Source organism: Triticum aestivum, chromosome 4A, assembly GCF_018294505.1.
Source record: "Triticum aestivum cultivar Chinese Spring chromosome 4A, IWGSC CS RefSeq v2.1, whole genome shotgun sequence".
In the NCBI taxonomy this organism is placed as follows: domain Eukaryota; kingdom Viridiplantae; phylum Streptophyta; class Magnoliopsida; order Poales; family Poaceae; genus Triticum; species Triticum aestivum.
The window spans coordinates 752276612-752284160 of record NC_057803.1 but is presented as its reverse complement, the minus strand read 5'-3'; the positions used below and the strand labels follow the sequence as shown (position 1 = coordinate 752284160).

General features: G+C 39.4%; 1 pseudogene; it reads left to right on the top strand.

The window, feature by feature from the left end:
* LOC123084619 (putative disease resistance protein RGA4) overlaps nucleotides 1–7549 on the top strand; it is a 13536-nt pseudogene that overhangs the window by 4145 nt on the left and 1842 nt on the right.

Sequence of the window (7549 nt, the reverse complement as noted above, 5' to 3'; positions counted from 1 at the left end):
TTTAAGTCAAGAAGATGGCACAAACTATAGGAGTGTGGTAGGTGCACTTCAATATTTGACTCTCACCAGGCCTGATATTGCTTTTGCTGTTAATAAAGTCTGTCAGTTTCTGCATGCACCTACTACAACACACTGGACTGCTGCTAAACGTATATTGAGATATGTGAAAAATACCTTAAATGTTGGACTGACATTCAGCAGATCATCATCTACTCTTGTTAGTGCATTCTCAAATTCTGACTGGGCAGGATGTTTGGATGATAGACGATCAACTGGTGGCTTTGCAGTGTTCTTTGGTCCTAATCTAGTTTCATGGTGTGCAAGGAAACAGGCCACAGTTTCCAGATCCAGTACAGAAGCAGAGTACAAAGCATTAGCAAATGCAACAGCAGAGATTCTTTGGGTAAAAATGGTGCTAAGAGAACTCGGGATACAGAATATCAAAACTCCATGTCTGTGGTGTGATAATCTTGGTGCTACCTATTTGTCAGCTAATCCCGTGTTTCATGCAAGAACCAAGCATATCGAAATAGATTATCATTTTGTTAAAGAGAGAGTTGCTAACAGGGAATTGGAAATTCGGTTTGTGTCCTCTAGAGATCAAGTTGCAGACGGTTTCACAAAGGCATTACCCTCAAGACTATTTGAGGAGTTTAAACATAATCTGAACTTAAGTAAGTTCTGATTAAGGGAGAGTGTTAATTATAGTTATATAGTCACGACTTGGTTGTTAGGAGCCAAGAGGTTTATTCCTTTGAGTTGTATCTTATCTCCTCAACCTCCTGTAACTCCCTAGCGTGAGGATCTCTCTCTCCTTTCCCTCGATGTATTCCCTGACGTGCGTGGCACGGTTGTACGAGACACCACAATCAATATATACACATGCGGGTCTCCATATTGGAGATTGAGACGCTTCATCAATTCTTTCACAGTGAAGTTTATACTTGCTAGTACGTGACCCTTGCCTACTAAGTACATATTGAACCATGCTCGTCTACGACACAACTGTTAGGCACTGCCATTTACATAGTTCATTATCAAATTATGGTCATGGCCTTATGGATCACCCAGTCTTCAAGTAATTCCTGTTATACTGTATGACAGAACTCAGTGACTGGAATTTGCTTTGGTTCCCATTCAAGTCTGTCGTATGTCCTCGTAGAACGGAGGAGGAGATTTTATAAATACAACATCTACGTGATTACATGATCTCCTCTGCTGCTTACAAAAGAAAATCCTTTATATTCATTCATTCCCTAAGATCATCTATCTTATCTTCGACAGTAACATGACTGGTGAGGACCATACACAGAGCTGGAAGTAGTGACCAGGGCCTGATTGTAGCAAAACAGGCTCATCTTTAGGTGAAGATGGTGTGATGTATGTGGTATACATTGCATATCATACATTGTATGTATAACAGCTACAGAATTCGCCAAGATGCAGAGGCCGGGGGTCATCCTCCTTTTCTAAAAAAAACAAATAACAGCCACAGAATATTTGTATCAAAAAGGCCGTAAGGATGTCCAATTATCGTTGTTATTTAAGATCAACTCGTGACATGTTGCTTGTTTTCAGGCAGAGCTTATTCAGTTGTGTGGTGCTCCTTGTTGTCGTTGCCCTTTGTTAGCTGACAGCATTAAGATTCTGGCGAGAAGGAACGACATGTTCAGAAATAATTCAGTGACTATTTAGTGATATTAGTCAGTCTAAGAAAGACGGTCATTTTGGAATGAACTTCTGTTACTGCATATTACTCAGTCTTGAAGCAATCGCTATTGCTGTCTGAAATAATTCAGTGACTAGTTTGTGATAGTAGTCTGAAATCTGTCATTATCAATATAGACTGAAATTTGTCAGTGCATGTTTACTCAGTCTTCGAGAAGGCACGCTTACTTGCATGAAAATGAATATTCAGTGACTCAAATTTTCTTTAGCTGACCAAATAGCTGAGCATGTTGGAGTTCCCAGTCAAACCTGAACATTTCAGTACTGTAAAGCAGATCTGATTATGCGAACACAACATAATCTGCCTGATTAGATCGGCACTACACGATATATACTAAGTATGTGCTGAAATTGGTAGTTGTCTACTGCTTCCACTACTAACCACTAGTACCGTCAAACCTGAACATTTCAGTACTGTAAAACCAATGTGTTCTCCAGGGTGTGTACCCAAGTACTGCTATGGCTACACTAGGGATGTAACCTAGGACATGGAGTATGTGATCGCTAGCTCCAGTGATCCCAGATGCACTGTTAAATCCAAGAAACATTGGTGTTTTTTCTACATGCATGCAAATTTTCATGATGAAATTACATTTCTTGAGGTGTGGGTAAAAAAAAATGATGTTCCAACTAACCTCATTATTTTTGGGTGTACACTACTAGGGAAAACCTTATACACAGAATCTTAACAGCCAGCGCAGGTCAGGAAGAAGCAGTACTGCTAATTAGCAGTAGCGCGGGCTCCAGACAGGCGCTACTGCTACAAACTTAGCAGTAGCACGGCTCGGTCGAACAACGCTGCTACTAAAATTGACCGACTATTCCCGTCACCCTAGGTTTAGCAGTAGCGCGGGGGCGTTAAGCGTTAGCTGTAGCGTCGTATCAGTAGCGCGGCCACTCGCGCTACTTCTAGGCTTTTCGCTAGTAGTGGTAGACTGCTACCTGCATCTACTACTATTACTGCACCCATCGATTGCTATCCAGCATGCATCTATCCTATTAAGTATGAAACAGAGTAACGCCTTAAGCAAGATGAATTGATGTAGACAAAGTAAACTCAACTAATATGAATAAACCCCATCGTTTTATCCTTAATGGCAACAATACAAATACGTGTCTTGCCCCTTTCTGTTACTGGGATATCACTGGGATAGAGCACCGTAATATCGAACCCATCACAAAGCATCTCTTCCACCGAAGATAAATCAATCTAGTTGGCCAAACCAAACGGATAGATCAAAGAGAAATACAAAGATATAACAATCATGCATAAATAAGTTCAGAAAATACTCAAATATTTCTCATGAATATTCAGATCATAAATCCACAATTCATCGGATCCCAACAAACACAACCCGAAAGTATAGATATGTTGGAGACATATCACTGGCTCAGTGGAAACAAGAAAGGAATTTGTTGCCTTGTTTTTTCCTCTCTTCTTGCCTGTATGCTCATTTCGTCGAGCAACTGCAAGAGCTATTGCCCACAGGCAACTCCGGGCACCCAGACTGGCTAGGGGTTGCACACCTAAGAGGCCCAGGCACTGGTGGTCAAGAACCCCAGGCATCCGGAGTGCACAGGGGTAGGTGATGACCCACAAGTATAGGAGATCAATCGTAGTCCTTTTGATATATAAGTAAGAGTGTCGAACCCAACGAGGAGCAGAAGGAATTGATAAGCATTTTTAGCAAGGTATTCTCTACAAGTGCTGTAAAGTAGTAGTAACAAAAAGTTTGATAGCAAGACAATTGACAGCAAGTAACAAGTAATCAAAGTAGCAAGGTGCAACAAAGAGGCCCAATCCTTTTATTGCAAAGGACAAGCCAGACATATTTCTTATAATAAGCAAAGCGTCCTATAATTGTGATAAGCCGCATCGATCAAGTTGCTCTATAATGGGCACACTTACTTCACATCGGATATCAGTTCTGAATGAGGATCAATCATGCGAGCTTTTTCATAAAACGCATTTGGAAGGGAAGTGGAAAAGCAAGAGGAATTGATTTCACTAGCTAAGAGTATTGTCCACGAGTGTAAGGGATTGCCTCTTGCTATCAAGACCATGGCAACTTTAATTTGTTCAAAGCATCACAATCAGTGGTTTTCCGTTCTGCGTAGTGATGTCTGGAAGAATGGCATCCTGACAACCACTGGGACTGTACCTGCTAAGCTATGATCACTTGTCACTGGAAGCAAAAATATGCTTTTCCTTTTGTGCTATTTTCCCCAAGGATAGCCCAATGGATAAAGACTTGTTAATCCAGCTATGGATCGAAAATGACTTTATTGCATCAGAAACAAGACGCCAACAAAACTTTGATCTACTAGTTTGAAGAATCCATAGCTGGATTAACAAGTCTTTATTGGCGTCTCCAAACTAGTAAATCAAAAACCAAACTAATGTGCCTGCCTAGAGAACGGATTTCCTCCAAGATGTGACAATTCAGAAGAATCCACACACCCGTTCTCTAGGCAGGCTCATCCATAATCCATTGTTCAACTACTTGCAAGATGCATGATCTCATGCATGACCTTGCAGAATCTCTAAGCGGAAATGATTGCACTATTGTGCAAGAATTTTCTTCACGCCAAGAAATTCTTGAAGGATGCACATATGGTAGTCGATTACATCATGAGGTTCAACATTTGTCACCTGATTATTTTAGTAATCGTACTGTTACAGCTGTTAGAATAAATCCGAGGCACTCCGTCGATCATCCAAGGATCAAGCAATCACACGAGGCACGACACCGAGATTTGCTAACGAGGTTCACCGATATGGCTACATCCCCGGGGCTTGACTACGGGCGCTCCTCCCCGTGACACCGTCACAATACCGCACCCGGTCGCCCTGGACACTGGCACATGCCGCCGGCTTCCCCTGCGTTCCGGTGCTATTATGTTGGCATAGGTTACATCGTGTGTCTACCCCCGCTATATATGAGAGGCCTAGGATACAAGTGTCCTATTAGGACACGACTCCATATCCTATCTAAACACAATACAACTACAAGTCCAACTGTAACCTACCTTGTACACAATATTCGACACAACTCTAACAACAGCTATGTAGGAAGTTCTAGCTCCCCAGGCCCGCACTATATTATTCCCTATTGGGCGGAATGCGACTCCTCTTGATGTCAAGTCTATTAGTATGGCCAAGTCAAAATTCACGTCCGTGCGAGCGTTGAGGATATTTTCAATCGAGATACATATGACAAACTTGAAGCATCTTTGCTACCTAGATTGTTCTAACTAGTCGTTAACCCGTGCTCCTGCACGACCTAGTTATTTTGAATGTTTATAATATTCTACATAGAAAGTCTCTATAAGTATTAGTTTATATAATTCTTATTGAAATTAAATGCATGAAATATTGTCTATTTTCATAGCCTATTAAATATTGTATTCACTACTTTATCAATGACGAATTACATACGAAAATGTCTTTTCATTTTTACATTTATTAGAAATATACCGCCTATGATTTCTCTCTTTATGGTTTTCCATTTCCAGGGTTATTCCATGCAAAAGTATGATTAAAATGTTTCAACAAAAACATGTGTGACCACGACCAACAATCACCGAGTAGTTTATTCAAGTTTTCACACGTTCAACATGTCGGGTGAGCCATACACCTCGCTATGGGACAAAACTCAGCTAAAGCTTTTTCGTGTGGGGAAGCTCTGCTAAAGCTTATCCTCTTACTTTTAAAATGTTTGGAAGATCTCTAAACTTTTTAAAGTTTGATTTTGACTCATGCATGCCTTCTTTGTCCTTTCAACAATTCAATAAATTTATGGTACTCTCACCTGACCTTTCTTTTTATTGGACTGTATTTTTCTAGAAGCCATAATTATATTTTCTTAAAATTGTACAATTAACATTCGGAAAATTCATGAGTAGTTATAAGTTCTCAAGTAATTCTCTAGAAGCACACACTTCTCTTGTTTAAAAATCTCTGTAAATTAAAGAATATCCGCTTATATGGATTTTAAAGTTAGTCTGTACACTTTTCAAAATTGATCCTTTCTAACATCCAAATCGAGCCATCAGGAAAAGCAATGACAATGCATTTTTTAGGCGATGACCGCTATCCCGTATCCTGGCCCATGTTATATAGCTTTAACCAATAGACACCTATGCCATTATATTACGACTCACATCTCACAATTTGGTTACTATTACTTTACAATTTTTATATTAGTTAAGGGCTCTCACATCTTTGGGAGCTTATTCCTTAATATGGAACTTATGCCTTCCCACAAACAAAAAAACTTACTATAATACATTCCCTGACATTTCATTTTGTGGGTTTCTCATGCACTTGCATGATTTTGGAATTATAAATTTTCAAAAATTCTAGGATGTATTTAGTAATTATATTTGTTACATGGATTTATAACTTCTCAACACCAATTTCTTTATATTTTCAGATAATACTATGTGCATCGTGACAAACAAATTTTGGAGTATATATTTAGTTTAGTGTGATATATGAGCGGGATTGGTATAGTACATCCATATATACATTGTGGTTGTATGCATGGTGATTTTTGGATGAGAAATTTTGGTCCACGTACCTATACATAGATGTGCGCACAGATTTTCAGCTAGCTAGATGATGAACATTGCTCTGTGAATATATTTTTGCTGAATGCATGTTTGCTCAATCATGATTTTTTTTAGCTGTCGTGGTACATATATTGTTAGCTATGTCGTGCCTGCAAGCATAAATTAATCAGTATGTTGATGGAAAAAAACATCAGTACGTATCCAGGGGGAAAAATTTGTTTGTTAGGTGATTTTTGTTTCCATATTTCCTTCCTAATGTACATTGTATGGACTGTTGTGTTGATTGGATCTCCCTTGTACGTAATGCAAAACATGAGGGAACTGTATCTCTTTAATCCTAGAGGCAGAAGGAAAAATTATTTAATTTGGTAGATGATTTTTGTTTCCACGTTTCCTTTCTAGAGTACCACGTATGGACTCTTGGGCTGATTGGATAGATGTACGTTTCTACAGTAACACATATGGACTCTTAGGAAGATTGGATGGATTTACGTGCTACTAAACATCAGAGAACCATACATCTTTAATCCTAGACACACAATTAAGATCTAACGGTTATTTGTAATCAGTTTCAAGGATTAACGTGGAGGCTCGTATGGTGCCTCCAATTAGTAAATATAAGATATAAGATTCTAATATATCTGCACTTCCTGAAGCCACTACAATGTTGTATAGCTTGCAAACATTGAAGCTTAATGGTTGTAGAAATCTTCAGATATTACCAGAAGGCATGAAATACATGAGCAGTCTTCGTCACATCTTCCTCATTGGGTGTATCAGTTTGGAGTGCATGGCACAAGGTACTGGTGAACTGAGTTCTCTGTAGACATTGACAAGTTATGTCATTGATAGTGATGCAGTCCGTGGAATTGGTCAACTGAAAGATTTGAATCTAGGTGGTGCTCTTATTTTGACTGAGCTGAGAAAAGTGCATTGTCCAGAAAATGCTAAACAAAGCAATATGTCTAGCAAGCATAATTTGAAACGATTATTATTCGATTCGTATGGAACTTATGGGCCACAAAAGGCTTGAAGTTTTAGTGTTATCTCAGTATACTGGTGCTAAATTATCATCATGGACGCACAACTCTACACTGTTAGAACATCTCAGTGAGCATACGCTGAGAAGATGCAAGAACTGCGATGTTCTTCCACCATTATGGCAGTTGCCCTCTCTCACGCGCTTGGAGTTGGAAGGTTTGGATAGCTTGACAAGTATACACTAGTAGAAAAAGGCCCATTTGTC